Below are 24,006 nucleotides of genomic sequence, written 5' to 3'. Positions count from 1 at the left end.
TACAAGCTAGGTGATATGGATGAATCATTTACTTAATCCTCACATCAACATTATGTGAGGTATTATGCAAGTAGGTCAAGTTATTGATTAGGATCTTGCAGTTAACAGGTGATGTATCTTAGAAGATGATTTTATTTTGATAATTCTTGCTTTATGAGTGACCTGTCTTTTTTAATATAGCGAGATTAGACTTAATAATTTCATTGTTTTATGTATTCAGCCAACATATTTTTACTGAGTGCCTACTATGTGCCAAGCAGCATGCTAAATTCTGGTATTTAGTGGTGAGATGTGCACATGTGGTTACTCTGTGAAACAGCAATAATTATGCCACACTTACACTGACTCATGTGTAACATAAGCCAAATACAAATTCCAGGACTGATGTAGCAATTGTTATCACAGATGTAGATGTGTTCATGAGGGTGAAAGAGTAAAGATGCAGTGGACATTTTTGTCTTTAGGAATGAGAGTGTTCATTATACCTGTAGAATGGAATTCCCTGGGTTATTTATGAAAATATGTCCATTTAGGGCTTCCCTGGTGGCGCAGTGGTTGAGAGTCTGCCTGCCGATGCAGGGGACGCAGGTTCGTGCCCCGGTCCGGGGAGATCCCACATGCCGCGGAGCGGCTGGGCCCGTGAGCCATGACCGCTGAGCCTGCACGTCCAGAGCCTGTGCTCCGCAATGGGAGAGGCCACTACAGTTAGAGGCCTGCGTACCACAAAAAAAAAAAAAAAAAAAAAAAAAAAATATATATATATATATATATATATATATATATATATATATATATGTCCATTTATAGTAATTATCACTTTCCCCCCAAGGCACTTTTAGCAATAGGTGACACTCGGGAGCTGAGCATGTTGGTAAAATTGGGGACAGGGCTCAAATATATGTATACATTATTGAGCTCTCTGGGAATAGTAAATTCCAGAGAGCCAGCTGCCGGTTTTGTTTCTGACTACGTGCTTGCGTCTGTTGTAAACAATAGCATGTAGAAAGAAAAGGGGTCAAAAACTATAGGATAGCCATAAACCCACTGGAAATTTTATAAGACCATGTGTTGAGTGTGTGTGTGTGTTTGTATGGGAAGAGAAAACGTCATAAAGGAGTCTATTTAACTTCAAGAGTGAAAAGTAATTAAGTGCTTCTGTACAGCATATGAGAAGGCATTCTGAGTAAAAATCAGAGGGCAGGGATGCGTGTGTGAATTCTACAACTTACTGGCAGTAGACTCCGGACTTCAGTTAAATCATTTAAACATTCCTTAGGGACAACACAACCTATGCTCCAAATTAAGTGTATGAGGGAAGGGACTTCCCTGGTGGTCCAGTGGGTAAGACTCCACGCTCCCAATACAGGAGGCCCAGGTTCAATCCCTGGTCGGGAAACTAGATCCCGCATGCATGCTGCAACTAAGAGTTTGCATGCCGCAACTAAAAGATCCCGCATGCCGCAATGAAGATCCTGTGGGCCACAACTAAGATTCATCACAGCCTAAATAAATAAATAAATTTTTTAAAAAGTTTATTAAAAAAAGGACTATGAGGGAAACCTAAGTGAAACAAAATGTGAAATTTGTGTATTAGAGTTCTTTACATGGACCATAAAGAAGTTATACTAGAGACAGTGGTGGTTCCCAAATAGTCCATCTACTCCTCCACACTTGCCAACATTTTGCAGGTAAAGGTGATTAGCTCTAGTCATTTGGCTTTGGGTAGAAGTGATATGTGTCATTTAGAGGCAGGAATGTGAAGAGACCGTTCATAACCATCCAGTTATCTATCTCCCTTTCATAGCTCCTGATGGATTTTTGTTTTGAGCATGAGATATGAGAGAAAAGGGATGATTACAAGGTGCATACCCTGACAAATTACAAGAATGCATTTTCTAACGATTAAGATGAAGAACTATGCATGGCACAGATTTAGAGGCAGTTTTGGGGAATTAAAATTTGAGATGGCAGTTCATATCCAAGTGGAAATGTCATGAAGTCCATTGGATTTTTCAGTATCATCTTGCAGAGAATTCTGGACAGGAGGTATAAACATGGGAGTTGGCATATAGTTAGTATCTAAGTCTATGAGACTGAGATTACCTAAGGATAAAATATAAATACAGAAGAGGAATAGGGACAGAGTACTAGGTCACTCCAACGTTATGAGGTTGGATAGAAGAGGAAGAATTCGCAAAGGGGACTGAGAAAACAACTATAAAGATAAGAGAAATCCCAGAAATGTGTGATGTGCTAAAAGTCAAGCAAGAAAGTATGCCAAAAAAATAGGGAGTCACCAGCTCTGTCAAATGGTGCTGATTGATAGCTCAATGAAAATAAAGAGTAAGAAAACTGACCGTTAAGTTAGCAAGATGAGGTTCCCATTATGTATTGTGGTATAGCAACCCATCCTAAAATTCAGGGCTTAACACATGAATTTATTATTATTATGTCTTCTGGTTCTATGTGTTGACTTGTGTTGGTTGGGTGATTCCCACTTGGGGTCCCTCAAGCAGTTGCAATTAGATATCCGTGCAGCTCTAGTCATCTGAAAGCCCTAATGGTCTGAACGTCCCTGATGGATCACTCACATGGCTAGTGGTTTTTGCTGACAGCTTGATGCTCAGGTTGAGCAGTGTGGTAGGCAGGAAAGTAACCTCCCAAAGATGTACGAGTTCTAATCCCCATAACCTTGGAATTAACCATGATATATGACAAAGGAAAATCAAGGCAGCCGATGGAATTAAGGTTGCTAATCACCTGATCTTAAGATAGGGAAAATTTCCTGGATTATCCCACTGAAATCAATGTAATCACAAGGGTCCTTAAGTAATCACAAGGGTCCTTAAATACAGAAGAGGAAGGCAGAAGACTCAGTGTGAAGTGAAGCGATGTGTGGAAGACTCAACACTCATTACTGGCTTTGCAGGTTGAAGAAGGGGTCCACCAGGCAAGGAATGCAAGTGACCTCTAGAAACTCACGAAGGCAAGAAAATGGATTCTCTCCTTGAGTCTCCAGAAGAAAATGTAGCCCTGCCAACACTTTGATTGTAGCTCAGGCTGATAACTTTCAGGCAGACCTGAAAGATAATTGTTTTGTCTGAAGGTTCTAAGTTTGTGGTAATTTATTACGACAGTAGTAGGAAACTAATACTGGCTGCCAAGAGGAACACATATCTGTCACCTCCCCATCTGGCTTAGGTGGCTTTGATCATGAAGGCTGTTTCCAGAGGCAGCATCCTAAGAAAAAGTTATCCAAGAGATTCAGGCAGAAGCTGCAAACCTTCTTACAATACAATCTCAGATGTCTCCAAATGTCACTTTTGCAACACACTGTTGATGAACTAGTCCAGATTCAGGGGTAGTTGGGGTAGACTACACTTGTTACTGTGAGGGGAAGCATGCTTATACAGGAAAAAAGGAACTGATGGCAGACATCTTGAAGAATACCTACCAGAGTGGATGAAAAATGAGAACAATATCATTGTTCTCATTGGGGGAATGAAAGCCTGTTGGGAGTGAGTTTAAGAGAGAATCAGAGGAGATAAATGGGACAAGTTGAGATTACTTTGAGAAAGCTTATGTAAAGAAGAGCAAAAAGTAAGTCCACAATGGGAAGAGAAACAGCATCAAAGAAAAAAAATGGATTAGAGAAAAAAAACATGTTTCTATGCTGATTATAATAATTTGTTAAAGAGCCAAATTTTATTATAATTTTCATTTATATGTATATGCATGTCACAATATTACAAAATTATTACCAGAATTATTACACACCATGTAAGAGTGCTCAAATATATTTGGAGGGAATCCAGTCATAGTTTTGGTTCCAAGGAAGCAGATCTTGAGGCAAATGTTTTTGTGTTAATATTTAAGATATGTACTAGGGACTGACTTGTGTCCAGCCAGAGTTCATATGCTGAAGCTTTAACCCCCGTGTGACTATATTGGAAATAGGGTCTTTAAGGAGGTGACTAAAGTTAAGTGAAGTCATATGGGTGGGGTCCTGATCTGATGGGACTGGTACCCTTATCAGAAGAAGAAGAGACACCAGAACTCTCTCTCCACCATGTAAGGACACAATGTGAAGGCAGCTGTTTGTAAGCCAGAAAGAAAGCTCTCACTAGAATCTGACCATGCTGGCCCCTGATCTTTGACTTCCAGGTTCCAAAACTGAGAGAAAATAAATTTCTATTGCTTGGGTGACCCACTCTATGTTATTTTATTATGGCAGCCTAAGCTGACTAATACAGTATGCAAACCCAGAGATGCAGGAGTAAAGGAAAGGGAAAATGAGTTAGGGAGAGAGAGAAAAAAAAATAGGAAGAACAATTACTAAGCTGGCCACTGAGTATTTTAAGCATAACTGATTGACTATATCTTTAAAAAAATTTATGAAAAAAATTTTTAATTCCTACAGGTACACAGTAAAATAGAAAACTCAGAACTTACAATAATTCACTTAGACAATCTGGATAACTAAGGCAAATGCATAATTACATTTTCTTTTTAACGTGTGTAGTGCCCCAATCTATCTAATTTTTTGGAGTATATGAAAATGGACCTTAAGACTGAACTTCTCCCAATGTATAAACTCCCTAATAAAAATAAATTATATTTATATTTAATGTATTACATTTTTCAAAGTACCAAAATGTGCCCCTCTTCCAGCCACCAGAGATCTTTTCCGCCTCCCCATGTGTATTTTTGGTTGTTTTTAAGATACTCCTTGGATGATGGCCTTCCCATAAATTTGAGTAGGTAAACAAATTTAAACAGCACCTTCAGCAATGATAAAAATAACTTATATGTACACATTTTCTTTCTTTATTTAAGTCCAACATTTAATAAGCATAAACATAACCTGTTCTGTTGAACACTCTTGCTACTCATGTTAATAGCAGTAATTATAACATTAATCATATTTGTAGCTGTCCTCTTTTCACTTCTCTAGGGAAAAAAAATAAGAATGGATTATTCAAATGATTTAAATCCCTCTGAGACCTGGGTCTTACAGCAATACCATAAATTGTGTTTTCCCTCCAAGGTTACTTGTGATGTTAGCCTTGATTTAAAAACCAAGATCCTGTGGGAAATGGCAATGATATTGAGTTCTGACAAATTGAACTGGTCTCAAGGTATTGAAGGATGACTAATAAATCTGCAACCTGATCCAGAAAATATTCTATACAAGATATTTTTTCTTCTTGAAACATACATGTCACCTTTAAGTGTTAATACCACTAGCTGTTTGGTTTAGTTAAATTGTATGTTTGGGAGTGATTTCATTTTTGTAATGATCAACACCCACCTGTCTATGAAAATTGCTTTGGATAAAGATACAAAGGAGTATTATTATTATTAATTTTTTTTACATGCAGTGTAGCATTTTATGTCTAATGTCATTTATTTTAATTCTTGCGTCTCCTAGCAAGACTTGGCAAGGTACTCTTTAGTACTGTATTTTCTATAGTTGGTCATGCCATGAAAGGGGTTTTCCATAAGACCATTCCAGTAATATGACTTAAAATTTGTCATTTTACTAGTGTACATCAAAATACATAAACACTTTTACTGATACGAGAAAGAATGAGGCGATGTGTCTAAAACAAAATATACATTTTTAGAAATTCAATGAAGAGAGTCAAAGATGGAATTATGGTTTGAATATAAATCTCTTAACCCAGTATTTGACAAGGCTTTTTAGAGGTCTATTTTTAAATATTATTATTTGTCAGTATATTTGCATGAATTATTTCTTCTCAAAAACATTCTAAACTCATCTCAGAAATTTTATCACTTTTATTTATTAATATATTGTTATATTTGTAGATATTGGAGATGTAAATGGCTTATTCACCAGGTCTGAAAAAGACCTTGATATCCAGCTCAGATGCCTTCCTTCTCACAAATGCCGCCCTATTGCTTCATCCCACGTGAATCTCTCTTTTAGAGATTTCAGCCTTTAACTGCACAATTACACTTTTATTTTATTCAGTCCTAATTTCATTTTGCATCATATAAATCATTTTAAGAGTAGACAGTAAGTTCCGTATATCACGTCTAATGTTTCTTTAACATCATGTTCTATCTTCTTGGGGAAGCTTTTCTTGACCACATTAATTTATATTATTTGTTTACTTCCTCAAAATCATGTAGTGTTTGATATTAGTATGAACCTTTACATGTCCCGTATTATTAATATTGTAAGTTTATTTTTCAGATGTGCATATTTTAGTCATACACTTCTTTTTTTTTTTTTTTTTTTTTTTTTTGCGGTACGCGGGCCTCTCACCATTGTGGGCTCTCCCGTTGTGGAGCACAGGCTCCGGACGTGCAGGCTCAGCGGCCATGGCCCACGGGCCCAGCCGCTCCGCGGCATGTGGGATCTTCCCGGACCGGGGCACGAACCCGCGTTCCCTGCATCAGCAGGCGGACTCTCAACCACTGCGCCACCAGGGAAGCCCCATACACTTCTTTTGAAAGTCAGCTGAGGGTAGTAGGTACTAAGGCTTACATGTTGAATAGAAAGAACATGTGGCTCAAAGGCTATTTAGATGACTCTATTGAATAGGTTATATTTGCTATGTGTATACTTTGATTAAAAATCGTATTGTGATATAAATTATAACTATGCTACTGCTTCAAAACATTTTATCTTCTACTAAAATATTTTTATATTAAGCTGTTGAATTCATACAATAAATTAGTCTCTCAAATTATAAAATTGTCATGAATAATTATGATAAAATAAGAAAAAATAACCCACAACTGAATCAAAGACTTTAAAATAAATCATTTTAAATTTACAAGGAAAAAAGACAAAAATAACAAATATCTAACACTAGGTGATTGGTTAAATTGGGTGTGTAGTGTGTGCTTGTGATGGGAGTACCATGAAATTACTACAAACTAAGAAGAACATGCAATGAATTTGGAAGATTTTTATCTGAGAGCTATTAAATTTAAAAAGTAGATATTTTAAAGTAAAGAAAGGAAGAAGTAGGGGGATAACAGTTCTCTTTTGCCTAAAACAAAGGAGTGTCCCAGGACCTACTAGTGCTAAAACCAGGAAAGTTCCAGGCAAACTAGAATGGGTGAATCACCTTATAAGAGATCTACTTTAAATCTATGTTTGTGAATGTGATTTACTCTCACATATGTACACATACAAACACACACAGTATTTTTATATAACTCATACATACCCTTAATATACATGTATTATATACACACACTTACTGAGAAAGATTTAAAAAATGGATGTCTGGAAGAAAATATGCCAGAATGTATGTATATATGTATGTGTGTGTATATGTCTGTACATACATACATGCATACATACATATACCCAAATGTAAAATCTCCAATGAAAGGTAGGTATATATGTCAACATTGCTGTGTAACAGCAATCTCAGAATCTCAAAGGTTTATAATAAGAGAAGACATTTATTTCAGGCTCAAAAAGAGTCCAGCTGGAACTTGGCTAGATCTGGCTTGGATTGTATGAGCATTTGTGCAGGTCTGTTTTGCATGTCTCTCAGTCTAGAAACCGGGCTAAAGGAGCAGGGCCTGCATGAGGTATGACCATGCCATGGTGGACATCAGGAATACAAGAGAGTAAACTTCTGAAAGTGTTTGCTCTGGACTGACAATTCTGCCCACATTCCAGAGGCGAAGGGAAATCCATGACCAAGCCCAAACTCAGTGGGACAGGAGGTATACTCTACTCTAAGGAGAAATGGAGTAAAAATTTTCTGAGAAGTAGTCTAATATACCAGTGTGGGATTTTGAATAATGTTTATTTTTTCAATTATATATTTTTCCAATTTTCTAAACTAAAGATGTATCACTTTAATACTCAGAAAAATACATAATTTAAAACTAACAAAAAAACCTGAAGTCTCATTAAAAATTTCCTACTCAGCATAGTAGACAACTAGTACCTATTCTTGTCTGTACAGAAAAATGTTTTTCTATTATACTTTTATGCAAATAAAAGAGATGACTCTACATAACTTAAGGTGTGGAAAACTGAGAATAAAAATTAAATGGTCCTAGAAACAGCATCTGAATTTGGAAGGAAGCTGTAATAATTTATACAGAGATGGGCAGATGTATGTCCCAAGGATGTGGCTGTTTGTTAGTTTTAAGGTCCTTATTTAAGGTAAGAGACAGAGAACAGCATGGGAAGATTTTCATTCATAGCAGAGAGGAAATCTTTATTTCTTTGTCTTATAATTCTCTGGAGAAAATATCCAGACTAACTCTGATGATTTAAACCTCTTTAGTAGCAGCAAGTATCACTGGTTTAAAGATTCATCCCTGCTTAAAAAGATGGGTTATCCTAGTCCATTCCCAAGCAACTCAGCCACTATAAAGAATAATATATTTGGGGGGGGGATCAGTCATAAAAGAATTCTTATGGCACCCAAAGTGCCACTTCTACCCACCCACTCATTTGTAATTGTTAGGCAGACGATAATAAAGAATTTGGCCCTGACAGAACATTTTAGCAATTAAACTTCCAATGTGTCAGGCTGCCAGCTGTAGAAATGGGCTTCTTGGCTTCCATTTTTTTAGTTACTTATAACAATTTGTTTGATTACTGAACCATAAAACAGACAAAACTAATTAAGAGATGGGAATGCTAGGCCAGTAGTGCAGGTGCATATTTGTCATGACCACCACCTGTGGCGGTCTCTCCAGCTCACTTTAGCAAAGGCACTGGGATTGCCACAGCAACAGAGTCTAAACAGGGTGCCTGTGTGCAAGACAGAAACCTCTGCATCCACCCAGCAGACCCCCTTCTGCCTGTTTTGTGAGGTAATGCATGGAATACATGCACGGTTTATCCTTCAGGAAATCCTAAAAGTTGTTGTTCCTATTTACTTCCCGAGAATATGGAAAGAGAAATTAAAAGGATAAATATTATATACAGTGAGTCTACTTTGACATATTTTTACCTATAAAACCAAAGACATTCAAGTTTGTTTTCTGGTACATGCATTCATTAATTCATCAAAAAAAAGGACCAACTACAAGTCACATATTAATTTCTATGCAAGGAATGCATTTAAAAAACTTTTTTAAACCAACAAAAGCAAAATTTACATATAACAGTGTGCCGAGTAAATTTTATGTGCATTGGCCTGAGTCTAACTGAATCACTGTGAGATAGGTCAAAAAAAAAAAAAAAAAAAAGCAGGTGTTAGTATTAAAGTTATTGCATCAGTGAGGACACAAAAGCAGTTTTTAAATGAAAGAAAAGAGAAAATAAATTTAAGAGCTGGTTTTTGACAAGATCTGTAAAACTGTTAAACTCTAGCAAGACTGATAAGGAAAAATAATAGAGATGAACCAAAATATCCATAACAATTATGAGAAGGGTAATTGATTTACAGATGTTAAAGTTATAATAATATTTTGATTTACTTCATGGCATAAACATGGCAATTTTAATGAAATAGCAAAATCCTTAAATGATACAAACTGATCAATTTTACTCAAGAAGAATTAAAATGCTAAGATAGTCAATATTTATTGAGAAAGTTGAATTTGTATTTAAAACCTTTCACCAAAGAAAAACAAACAAAAAATCACCTCAGGCTCAAATGGCTTCATAGGTAACTTCTTCCAAACATTTTAAGAAGAAAAAATACCACAATCCATAAGTTCTTCCAAAAAATGGAAGGGAAAAAACAATTCCAAACTCATTGTATGAGGTCAGTACCTATGATCAAAGCCATCACATCTAAAGAAAAGTAAAGATCAATCCTTTACTGTGTATAGCATATTTTTTAATTGAATGTTAGATATCATGTGAACAGTAGATACTGAGATAATTTGTGTTTATTCCTGGAAATGAGCCTGGTTCTTCTTTTGTCAGAATGTTGGTTTAAAGCAGTGGTCCCCAACCTTTTTGGCACCAGGGACTAGTTTCATGCAAGACAATTTTTCCATGGACAGGGTCGGTGTGGGGGGGGGGGTGCGGGGAATGGTTCAGGTGTTAATGCGAATGCGAGTGATGGGGGGAATGGTAATGTGAACGATGGTTCAGGTGGTAATGCGAGCGATGGGGAGCAGCAGATGAAGCTTCACTCACTAGCCAGCCGCTCACCTCCTGCTGTGCGGCCTGGTTCCTAATAGGCCGTGGACTGCTACTGGTTCATGGCCCAGGGGCTGGGGACCCCTGGTTTAAAGCGTTGACTCATCTGGTCAGGAGTTGAGCTGAGCATGGGTTTCATGGTTGCTATTGTTACCCTTAGTGCACAACAGAATTCAACTTGCTCAAATGATTCCTTGTGTTTGGAGTGGGAGCTAAGGGACCAGAGGGTTTTTTTCAGTGTTCCTCTCCAACCTCAGTTTTCAGCCATCTTTGCCCAACTGTAACACAGACGGTCTCTCTTTAGAGGGGACTCTTGCTTCTTCTCCAGGGAAGAATATTATTGCTTGTTACTGCTTACTGGGCTGCTAGACAGACAACAGAAGCTGTTCTCTTTTGCCCTGGTCCAGTATCAGTCTTAGTTTGACCCTGTACACCTGGGCTTTATGGCTTTCTCACCATTCCTACACCTCCTCCCCATGATAGTAAATCTCTGTATTTTACCTGTAGTGGGTCTCTTGCGGGAGAGATTTTCCTTCTACAGTGCTGAGACTCTAATGCTATTGACATAGGATGCTGTGTAGAACTCTTCCTGCCATTTCCCCAGGGGAACAGGTTTGTTTCTACTCCCCTTCCCACAGCAATAATGGGTATCTACCTGTGCCTTGAGAGTGACAGAACTTGCTGTCCTTCCACAAACATTTTAAGGTTTTAATTTTGTATGAGAGCAGAGTCCAGGGAGGACCCTTCATGGCTTTCCTATTGTGATAGATGATTCCTTCCTGTGTGCCTGTACCACACATGGGTGGCTTTCCCCAGTCTCCTGGACTTGCACAAGCTTTCTTGTGAGCATTCAGTGGAGGTCCATAGAAAACAGCCACCAAGTGAGTGAAAATTTCCTTGTGCCTGAGGTACCCAAGGAATCTAGGCTGTTGAGCTAGCCTGCAAGCATCTTGTAACAATGTGATAAAATTCTAATTTCCCCTTACCTGCTGCAGCTACACTTTCTTCCCATGTATTCTGTCTCTCCTGCTCAGAGTTCTCTGGCCTGGGAGTTTAAACTCAGCTCTTCAATGGAATAAAAACATAATAATTTTGTATTTTATATAGTTTATTTTTCTGTTATTAGAGTAGGAGTGATGCACTCTTCCAGCTTTATATGTCGTGGGTGAGAGTGGAACCCCATCATATTAGTCATATATCCTTTATTTCTCTAAACATATGAAACAAACATTTTTAATTCTAGTATATGCCATCTTTGTGGGTCTTTTACTACAGATAGTTCCCACCACCACCATCACACCCCCCGCCCCAGGATAATTTTTATTCATGGTGGTTTCATTTCTTTAGCACTTATTTTTTTAATTGTAAACTTAAGCTATTTGGAACTTAGTCTGTGGGACTGTTTAAATGTTTGTGTTTTGTGTTTCAGTTGCATTCCTTCTAATATAATTTGCATTACTTCTAACAGGTAACTTTTTATTAATAAGTTATTGTTTAAGGAAATATGAACTAATTATTTTTCTTATTAACAAACCACAACCTAAAATTCAGCCAGGATTAATATCTGAACTGTGATTTGAATTTTTTTCTTGATGTGAGAAAAAAAACCCATCCAAACCTGAACCAAACTGTCATCTTGTACTTTAGCTTATATTTACAAATATCAAGCTTGAGGACATTAAAAAAAAAATCATAGGAATGCTGTGTTCAGTGAGTGAGTCTCCTTGAGCAAGATATAAAAATATTCTACAAACTTAAGTTGTTCTATAGCAAAAACGATTGACAACTTAGATACCCAGACCTAAAAACAAGACATTTAAGAAAGTCTGGTGAGATTAGTGAATATAGCCAAGGGGTAAACCATTAAATGACAGAATGTTACCTTTGGATGACATTACCTTTGGATGATTCGTTTGTTAGTATGGTGGTGGATATCTGTCAAGTAAGACTGTCCATTATTCCTCGGAGCTTTTCTTTTTCTTTTCCCAAACTCTCAATTTATAATTAATGAAGAACTCTGTATTTCCCTTAGTCATGCATTCATTGGCTGAAATTAGGTGTGACTGCTTTTTTTGGGGGGGAGGGGGTTGATAATGGCACTTTTATTTATTTATGTATTTATTTATTTTAACATCTTTATTGGAGTATAATCGCCTTACAATGTTGTGTTAGCCTCTGCTGTACAACAAAGTGAATCAGCTATATGTATACATATATCCCCATATCCCCTCCCTCTTACGTCTCCCTCCCACCTTCCCTATCCCACCCCTCTAGGTGGTCACAAAGCACTGAGCTGATCTCCCTGTGCTATGCGGCTGCTTCCCACTAGCTATCTGTTTTACATTTCGTAGTGTATATATGTCAGTGCCACTCTCTCACTTTGTTCCAGCTTAGCCTTCCCCCTTCCTGTGTCCTCAAGTCCATTCTTTACGTCTACGTCTTTATTCCTGTCCTGCCCCTAGGTTCATCAGAACCAGTTTTTTTGTGTTTTTTTTTTTTTAGATTCCATATATATGTGTTAGCATATGGTATTTATTTTTCTCTTTCTGACTTAAGTTCACTCTGTATGACAGACTCTAGGTCCATCCACCTCACTACGAATAACTCAATTTTGTTTCTTTTTATGCTACCATATGACCCAGCAATCCCACTACTGGGCATATACGCTGAGAAAACCATAATTCAAAAAGAGACATGTGGGCTTTCCTGGTGGAGCAGTGGTTGAGAGTCCGCCTGCCGATTCAGGGGACACGGGTTCATGCCCCAGTCCGGGAGGATCCCACATGTCACGGAGCGGCTGGGCCCGTGAGCCGTGGCCGCTGAGCCTGCGCGTCCGGAGCCTGTGTTCCGCAACGGGAGAGGCCACAACAGTGAGAGGCCCGCGTACGGCAAAAAAATAAAAATAAAAAAAAAGAGACGTGTACCACAGTGTTCATTGCAGCACTGTTTACAATAGCCAGGACATGGAAGCAACCTAAGTGTCCATCGACAGATGGATGGATAAAGAAGATGTGGCACATATATACAATGGAGTATTACTTGGCCATAAAAATAAACGAAATTGAGTTATTTGTAGTGAGGTGGATGGACCTAGAGTCTGTCATACAGAGTGAAGTAAGTCAGAAAGAGAAAAACAAATACCATATGCTAACACATATATATGGAATCTAAAAAAACAAAAAAAAATGGTTCTGATGAACCTAGGGGCAGGACAGGAATAAAGACGCAGACATAGAGAATGGACTTGAGGACACAGGGAGGGGGAAGTGTAAACTGTGACGAAGGAGAGAGTAGCATTGACATATATACACTACCAAAGGTTTGACTACTTTTAATGCATAGATGTATACAGATGCATTTGGTTCTTAGTCTCTGACTTTTGCAATTTTATTTAGATGCTGGATTGTTCCAGTAATTATTTTAAACTGGAAAAAAAAAAACCTTCTGCTTTCTTGTTAATGATGTTCTTAGTAAACTGAAAAATGAACTAGTATTATGAGTGTTTATATGGATATTTCACATCTCTTTTACTGCAGTGCTTGGTTTATTTTTAGATGAATACTACCATTTGGAATAACTTCAAAACATAATTAAGAACTGTGATAATGCTTGATCTGGTGTTCTAAACTATTCCTGACTGTCTCCTTTTCTGAGTTAGAACATAGTAATGGAAGAATAGAATGTATATATACTGAATGACAGCAGTTGAAAATAAGCACAGAACAGACAAAGAAAAATAACTGACCTCTATCCAGTGAAAATAACTTGAATTAAAATGCCAAATAATTGTGCAATAACAAGACTTGGAAATATGATTATGCAGACTGGCCTGTGCCCTTAATGTTACAGAATTTTGAATGAGCAACGTGATAGACAGACTCTGTATTTAAAAATATGACAGGGGATTTAATGTCATCATCAGGCGAACAAAAAAACTGGTTAATGTAATATCTAAAGGAAGAGGTTTTCTTTAAAAATGTCTCAGATTTTTAAAAAGCCCCTGAAAGGCAGAAGTAAGAAAGGCAAGTTAAGGTTCTGGTATTAATGGATAGCATGGTGTCATCTTCTTAAAGTAATTTACCCTACATAATTCAGACATATTCCTGTATACTTCATATTTTTAATATTCGCTTTGTCAGCTCTTTAGACCAAAGGAATTAAATCAGAAACACTAAACCTGTAGCAGTGTTTGGGCAGTCTCGGTACTCTGTTGTGCCTGGATGTAGCCCAGAAACCATTTGTCAGATCACATTTCTTGATTTGGGATTTGGGAAATACAGTCATCATAACCACATAAATTATTTGCCTTTTCTATTTTTAAATAATATTATAAGAAGCAGTGAACACCAAATAATTTTGACACCATTTTAATAATACAAAAAATCTTTTGAGGTCACAAAAACAGCTATTACAGTGTACATGTGCAATAGGACTGGCCAGTCGATGAAGAATTATAATTGACAGAATATGAAGTGAACAAAATGAAACTTTTTTTAGTGTTTTTAGCTATTATCTGATAGACTTAATGGTTAGAGAATTAAACAGAGCACCTCAAAAACTAATTCATGTTTATTTAGGAAATCAAAATTTGTTTTTTCAGCACAAACCAATAAAAGAGGATTAGCAGTTTTAGGAGAGAGAAGAAGCAATTTATGGAAATTATACCAATGGATTCAATGTATTTATTGAACTTAGTGGAGTGAGAACAAAAAGTAATTTTGTTTGTTTTCACATTTGTTCTCTTTGAACACATTCTGAGGTCTTGTCCTTTCCTACTCCTGAATAAAATCTTGGTCAGATTGCATAGCATTCTCTATGATTTACAGGTATTGAACAGTACTCTAATTTTCTAAGGTATCAAAAAGTCCAGTCTAATCTAAGATATACTTATCCATGTCATTCAAAACTTCTCCACTCTCTTCACCCCTCTTTCCTCCAACCCTACAGCATCCACAGTCAGAATCCACCTGGGGCCTGAAGCTCAGAGTGGGGAAGGGGAGGAGGAGGTCACTTCACTCCTTTTTCCCAGCCACATGCATCCTTCACCTGATGCTACTGAAATTCTCCACTCTGGGATTGTGTCTGAGGAGAAGGGCAGGGGAGAGTCAGATGAGAAAAATCAAGCCTTACAAGGTTCATGCAGCTGTAAACCAGTGTTGTTATCCTCTTTGGTAGATTTCCAAACACTTTTTTTTCATTCACAAAGTGTTCTTCCACCTCTCCCCCTTTTTTTTCTCCCTCTTTCATTTTTTCTTTTTTTAGAGACCCTTATATAATGGAATATTTCATCTCAGGTCCCTAGTTTCAGGTGAAGCCTCATCCAGGTGATGGTTTAGCACTACCCTGTCAGCTCCTTATACCTAGGAATATACTTTTATTTAAGGCTATTTTATTCAGATGATGCTCCACTATCCCTCAATACAATTTTTTTTTTTTTTTTTTTTTGGCGGTACACGGGCCTCTCACTGTTGTGGCCTCTCCCGTTGCGGAGCACAGGCTCCGGACGTGCAGGCTCAGCAGCCATGGCTTACGGGCCCAGCCACTCCGTGGCATGTGGGATCTTCCCGGTCCGGGGCACGAACCCGTGTCCCCTGCATCAGCAGGCAGACTCTCAACCACTGCGCCACCAGGGAAGCCCGTTCAATACATTATTTTGTAAATTAGAAAGAAGGGTCTCTTGAGTGATTATAAGAACTTCCAGAAATGTCATTGGGCAAGACTGTGGGTGAGTCCTGGGGAATACAACCTTCACCACAGTTAGTTGTGGGGTGTAAATGAAGACCTGGCCAATTGGCAGGTCTATGATTGGGGGAATGAGCTGCTCCATGCTTTCTGCTTTGAATTTCAGCATGGCCTGTGTCCAGCTCTCAGGATGATCAAAGCAGAACACTTCTGTGGGGTTAAATATGTGTCTTCAGCTGATCCAAGCCCAGGGCATGGAGGGGAGAGTGGGAGCTTCGTCAGCACAAGCTCCAGACATCCAAGTTCAGGGAAGAACCTGGGCCAGACTCATGGCAAGTGAAATAGACACGAGACAGGTAGAAGACACAGAGCAAGTGGTGTAAGGTGAAGGCCAGCAGAGCTGAGGTATCCCGCACAGCTGCAGACCCTGCTTTCAGTTTCTTTAACATGTCAAGCTCAGTACCACCAAAGACCATTGTCTTTGCTGTTCTCTCTGCCATGGAATGTTCTCTCTTCCCTAGATGGTTCCTGTGGCTGGCTTGTGTTCATCCTTTAAATTGCACGTCAGATGTCACCTCCTGTAAGACAACTTATCTAAAGTAGCCCCCCCTCCACTTCTGTCACATCATCCTGTTTATTTCCTCTATAGCAGTTATAACGCCAGAAATTGTCTTATTTGTTTGGTGTTCTCTCCTTCTCTATTAGAATGCAGAGGCATGAGGACAAAGACTTTTTTTCATGCACTGCTGTGTGAACAGTGCCTGGCATATAGTTGGTGCCCAATAAGTACTGATTGATTGACTGATTGATTGATTGGTTGAAATGCTTGGGGGCCATTATACAAAATAAATAATTAAATAGCCACTATCTTGATTTTCCTGAGGCTTAAAAAATAAAAGTACAAGTTTTCTAGGCTGACAGGACCCTGCTGCCATAATGGGCACAGGCTGGATTTTAACCCTAGCTTGAACCTCTATGCAGGGCACCAACTGTAGCACCAAAAACCATGACCCTTATTCTGCCTATATACAAGGGTGTTTTGGACCCCCTTTTGAGTCCAAATCTGAACCACAGGCAACTTGTACCTTTGTCCAAACGTGCTCTGAAAGAGAAACTTCCTCACTGTGCTTTATCTTTCTGTTCTCAGGCAGATCACTCAAGCCAGCCTCTCCCAGGCCTCAAGATTTTTAAAACAAGTCAGATAACATTCCTTTTATTCTCCCAACTCAAGAAGATGAATGCCAATCTCTCCAAGGGGGCTTTTGGGTGTCTGTCTCACTTATGACATGGCTTAAAGTGAGAGAGAAACACACTACCCACCTAATGTCTAAGGATCAATCAGGGAGGAGAAAAGCAGTAGAATGCTGAATACTCTCTCTCCCTTTTTTTTTTTTGGTACGCGGGCCTCTCACTGTTGTGGCCTCTCCCATTGTGGAGCACAGGCTCCAGACGCACAGGCTCAGCAGCCATGGCTCACTGGCCCAGCCGCTCCGCGGCATGTGGGATCATCCCGGTCTGGGGCACGAACCCGTGTCCCCTGCATCGGCAGGTGGACTCTCAACCACTGCGCCACCAGGGAAGCCCTGAATACTCTCTTTTAAGAAATTCTTACTCCTAGCCGCTTCAACCTCCTCTTATGTTGAGATCAGAAGAGCTGAGGTTGGTGAAGTAGGGTTGCTAGTTTCAAAGCATCATGACAAGTCCTGCTTAAAACTGGCTCCCACTCTTCATGGCTTTGGCTGAGGCTGCTATAAAACGAGAAATTACCTAAACTTGATTCCTCATTGAACCCCATCCTATTATTAAGGTGTTTGTGATATACAGAGATTGCTGCCTTACTAAAAGTATTTGAGAGAGGACAGAAATGGGACAGGTTGGCCAGGAAAAAGATAACCCAATAAACGTTAATCAGCCAGTAGGCCATATGTACAGAGGTCAGCCAATGCAAGTAAAAGCAAGTGAGAAGGATTATGGTCTGGAAAGTAGATAGAATGATTTGTACCAGTAAATAGTGTTAGGGCATCAGATTTACGTCCACTAAGTTGAGGATAGAATGCTCTCTCTAAGTCTTATAATGCTCTGTTTACTGTATATACAAAAGGGTATTGTTCATAACCAAAAATGAAATCCTAGTTGGAGTAAGGACTTTCATGTTAGGATCATCTCAAGCAACAAACTTAAAATTAAATACATTTTGGAGACTAAATATTAAAATCACAAAAATTGTTTTACTGCTCTTGGTATTTTAGCATTCTAAAGGCATGATGTATCATTTTCCAGCCAATCAAGAGCCACTTATTGAATGCCAACTCTAGGCATCATGCAAAACTAGGCACTAGAGGAAAAGTGTGCTAGTTTGGCCAAGGTCACATAACAGAGAGGGGAAACTTCACTGAAACATACATTGTGTGCTGAAATCACAAAAAGAAAAATATTTGAAATCTTTATTAGCATCACTGAATTTAATATGCCTAAATGAGGAAATCATCTTGAAAATCAAAGGTAAGGTATATTTTCCTGTTTTCCTCATAATTTTACAGAGTTTTAACATGCAGAGTTCCAACTAAATGTGCATTAAGTGTCATACTTTAATTAAATATTTCAATATGCATTCACAAAAGCATATGTTTGAAGATGCCAGTACATATGAAAGCTCATTCAGTAGAAACTAATGGTGTCCAGCAGAGAATAAAGTAACTAATTGAATTCTGTAATGTAGCCAGTAACATGATTTTCAGAGTATGGGGTATTTGCAAATAAAGTGCCTTATTATCTATAGTGTTGAGAGAGATCAGTTCAAAGAGGTCTTAAATCTTCTTTCATCAAAGTGCTTTCATTATAACTGTTAATGGAGAATAGATATGCTCTAATGCTTTTGATGTAAACATTCTGAGTGACATTTTTCTTCTAGCTTTCTCTTTGTACCTAGCATGTAAGTTATTATCGAATTACAGTGATCATAGTGAGAAAGGAGAATATCTTGCATTATTGGTAAATTTGTAGATACTTCATGATATTGGAGGAATCTGGAGACCAAAACTCTATCCAGATTCTTTATTCCTCATATAACATTAGGCAAGTCTCTTATCTTACCCGTAACAGTTTTACTTTTTATTTAACGGAAGTATCTATATCTGCATTATGCTCTCTGAAAAACAAACAATCAAGCAAAAACAAAACTAAACAATACAAAGAAATCAGTTAGTACCTACTGCCTTAAATGTAGATCTTTGTGAGGATAAATTATGTAAATATATAAATTATTTATATACATACATACATACATACATATATATATATATATATATAAATGGCTATAGAAATTAATCAGCTCCATGTCAAGAGTCTGAGATGTTTATCCTACTTGCACGCTAACAAGTTAGCCTGCCTCAGTTTCATAGATGCTGTCAGAAGACACAGGATTCATGGACTGAAAACAAAGGATAGTTTATTACTCCCAGAAGTAGCATGATCCAGAGTAGAAGCATTTTTTTTTTAACAACTCCAGCTTTCTGTGCTTCAGTTCCCACTGGGAATCCTATAATTGTTACTTAATATTTGGCCTTCCAGTTCATTACAAAGATATAGTCATATACTTAGGAGGCTACATCATGCTTTATTTAATAGAAGGTTAGCTTGATTCATAACTTTTAAATATTTAGTCATATGGTATTGGTGCCTTTATTTGTACTCTTGCCGTGGGTGCCTCAAATCTTAGAGGAGGTTCTGCCTAAGGAATTTCAAATCTATAGGTGAACACATCTATAAACAGCCAACAACAATACAAGGAAGAAGGAAATAATTCCCATAGTAGATCAATGAATCAATCAATCAACTGAAATGCTTTGAAAGCAAGAGGATAGTTCAGTTATATTACATATACACACATATATATATATATATACTCTTTATAGGTCATATACTTACATCTCTCTCTACATATATACATAGAATACATTTATATATACTATAGATCAATCTACAATATATATTAAATTAGACATAATGTTATTGAAAGTGGGGTCTGACTGCTCACCACTCTAAAGCCAATACTCTAAGAGGCAAGGTTGGTGGAAAGGAAAATTTCCTTTATTCTGGAGGCTGCTAACCTGGGGGCAGGGGAGGAACTTGTGCCAAAGGTCGACTCCTCCCCCACCCTCCGACAATAAGGGTGCAAGAGCTTTTAAAGGGGAGTTTCAGAGGTGTATAGATGGAAGGAGGGGGCTACATGCAGAAACAGCACAGTCAGCTCTGACAGTCATCTTGAAATTGGTCATGAGGTAGTTTGATCAGTGTCATCTTGATTGTTTTAAGTACAGTTAGTCTTTAGTTCCAGGGTCAGTTCAACTTTTTCCATTTCTTTGAGGCCCCTTCTCAGAATTGTGGCAGCTTATGTCATGGCTACAGTCTGGTCATCACGAAGTTAACTTCTTCCACCTGGTAGGGGTTTCAGCGTCCACAAAACAGCTCAAAGAATGTGGCTCAGAATATTATCTATAGCCCTTGAGGAGGAACTAAAAGTCCTTGACTTTGTTTAATGACTAAACTATTATTATTTTGTCCTGTTTGACTGTTTTCCTTTGCTTCTTTATTTTCTTACCTCTCTGGTTAAATTTATTCTTTTACTTAAGTTTTTCTACAGACAAAAGGCAAGCAGAGGACATAGTGTGGGGAAGGACCACAGGGTCCTGTTCTGTTTCAACAACACATACAATCTTTCATTAAAAGTTTATAAAAGGGATCACAATATTTCTAAAGGGTATAAGATAAAGAAACTTTTAGCTCCTTTGGTGATATACTGTTCCTTTCATGATCATTACATTCCTGATATTGAGCTAGAATAGAGTACTCTCAGGAGGTCACAAAATCAGAAGAAAGTTAAAAGTCTTGTTGCCACTACTGAATGGAAATCAATCAGGTATATTGATAATGCATCTGAAATTATATTTAATTGATATAACATCTGATATAATTTAAACACAAATATACCCAATGATATTTATATAAAGGTGAGGAATTCACTTTTGTGTGTTTATGTATATACACCCCTATATACAAGTTTGAGTGCTTAGTACTGTGTATTTTATAAATTATTTATATTCATTTTTTATTATTGCAAATACTGTATGAGAGTCATACTATATTTACTCCCATTTTATGGAAGAGGAAACTCAGATACAAAAGATTATATAGATTTACATGATCACGTAACTAGGAAGTAGCAGAGAAGGAGACAACTCCAGGTAACTAAGCTTATGTTGAATTGCTTCCTAACAACTATGCGTCTTGTTTTATGTGTGCCATGCATATTCTACATTATATGCTATATGTTATGTTTCCTTTTCTAGAAGAGATACCAGAAGAATGATATTTTGCTCTTTACTGTATATTCATTATACTCTGTCAACAAACATTTTTAAATGGCTGTTGTATGCCAGTCTCTATGCTTAAACGTGAGACATTTATAACCTAACAGGGAGTTATCTATGCAAATATCATAATGCAGTGGAATGAGGTGAATGATATAATAGGAACTGAATAACATGCAGTGGCAAAAAAAATTGTGTTCATTAGTCAGGATGGGCTAAATTATACTTCAATAATAAATAAACTCAGTCTCTGTGGCTTTAGCACAACAAAGTGTTGTTTTCACTAACATCAATGTCCAATCCCAGTTGGCAATAAGACATCTACGCAGTTTGTTACCAAAGGTCCCAGAATATTTACATAATTATTGTGGCAAGAGAAAGCTCTTATAATTTGTGTACAAAAATAACACACCACTTACATTTGCATTTTATTGGCCAAAGTAAGGATTATAAAGGGACATAAGCAATGGATAAAGAACCATAATAAGGGTTAATAGCCCAAATAACTATCACATGGATATCAAAGAAGAAGAAATTGACTCTGCCTTTGAGGTCAGGGGCACACTAATAATCAACTAAAAAAAAATTGAAAATTAAATTAAGTAGACTACTTATCTATCTTACTTATATATACTTTCCCTCTGTAGTTTTTAGGTATTCATTGGAAGAGAGTGCATTTCTGTCTAGTCATTTTCTGTGATATACCAACATATATATATGTATATGTATACTATGTATGTGTGTTCATATTTGTGCCATGCATGTATATATAGTTTATTTCAAGAAGATATTTAATATTCCCTGTTAAATTAGATTTATGATAAAATATAATTTGCTCTAAAAAAGACATGTAGTTAGTGAAGTAACAAGGCAGAGACTGAATGATATTTGTTAAGGCTAAGACAGAATACAATTTGAAAAAAAAAATTATCTTACTCTATGATAAAAAAGTGCTTGATTTATGTCCTATCCCACCACACTTGAAATCACATGCTTTGTTGTTTTTATAAGGTGAGGATTGGGAGGGATTAGATAAAAGCGTATACTGGTTCCTGAATGCCATGGTTTAAGTAAACCATGAACTGGATTGGATGAAAAAAACTATTCTTTATGGAGGCAAGGAAATGAGGAAGTAAATTGATGACATTGCACATATATGGTACATTCAATTGCAAAATATGTATATAGGTGTAATATTGTTAAGAAATAGCTGTGTTGAACTTTTTTTTTTTTTTTTTTTTCCTTTTTGCGGTATGCGGGCCTCTCACTGTTGTGGCCTCTCCCGTTGCGGAGCACAGGCTCCGGATGCGCAGGCCCAGCGGCCGTGGCTCACGGGCCCAGCCGCTCCGCGGCATATGGGATCCTCCCAGACCGGGGCACGAACCCGTATCCCCTGCATCGGCAGGCGGACTCTCAACCACTGCGCCACCAGGGAGGCCCTGAACTATTTTTTATTGTTGTTGTTTGAAGTAACAGAAACCAAAAACTCGAACAATGCAAATTAGGTTAAGCTACACAGACACTTCAAATGATGTTATTTTCTTTTTCTCTCTCGCTCTCTTTCAATCTCCATCATCACTAGGTTCCGTCATTCTCTTTGTTGGCTTTACGTGTCCCTTATTTGGGGGTGATGAGGGCACCGAGAAATCTAAGCTTACCTGCACCTCAGACTCAATGACCCCAGAAGGAAACATGACTCTCTCTCACCCAATGTACATATTAATCCAAGGGCCTTACAGGGCTTTTGTGTCCACACCTGTGGCTAGAGAATCAGCATCCCCATAAACACATGTAATTAGAGAGTGGTTTTTCTCTTATAAAGGGAGGTCTTCTTATCAGAAAAAATGGAAAAGAAAGTTGGGGAAACACTAAAAGAAAACAAACAGCAGCAGCAATAGCAAAAACACAGAAAAAATTAGCCTCTACAAAACAGTTTCCCTCCATGCACTTCTTTAAGGTCTGAAAAAAATTACCAAAAAAAATATATAATACATACAAATAAATACATTACATACATATATACATACACACATGCATACATACATACATGCATATATAAGTCAAAAGGTAAAGACATAAAGGGAAATTACATGCATTTGTATTTACTTTTTTTTTTTTTATAGACTATTCATTCTACAAATGGTTCAAAAATAAGCACTAGTAACCTAAATGCCACAGAGGCAGGAACAAATAAGTCTCTGAGATTCTGAAAAGAGAGTCAGAAAAGATTAAGCAGTTGTAGTATCAATTGGACCACAAAAATTCTCATAGAATATCAGAAGACTGGTCCAAATGAAGTGGTAAATGGATCAAGTCTGCTATTCAAACTTGTATATTTATGTTTTTTAAAATATAGTTTTAAACACTATTATGTTCTCTCATCTTGTCCCCCTGAAAATGGTTGCTATATATTCCTTTTAGCATAAGAATTCAAAAATGTCTGTATTAAAAGTTTAACTAGAGGGAGATGCAAGAGGGAAGGGATGTGGGAACAGATGTATATGTATGACTGATTCACTTTGTTATAAAGCAGAAACTAATAAAAAAAAGTTTAACTATCAGTCAATTTACATAAAATAATGGAATGTGCTTGAAAGTTTCATACTGAATACTTATATTTATTACTTATCTTCACATTATATACAACACAGCACATTTAGAAGCACTTACAGGAGAATTGGAAAATTAAAAGTTTAACTTTTCTTGTCAGAAACAAGGCTACTTAGTTATTGCTCACATTTTATATTTTCATGTGACAAAGGACAGAGTTGGAGAGTTTTTAATGGAAATTAAACTAATTTCAAAATAGACATGAAATGTGTAAAGCTTGGAATAATTTCCCTAAAG

Source organism: Mesoplodon mirus (genome assembly GCF_964341445.2).
Source record: "Mesoplodon mirus genome assembly, chromosome: 9".
Taxonomy (NCBI): Eukaryota; Metazoa; Chordata; class Mammalia; order Artiodactyla; family Ziphiidae; genus Mesoplodon; species Mesoplodon mirus.
This window is presented reverse-complemented; position numbering follows the sequence as displayed.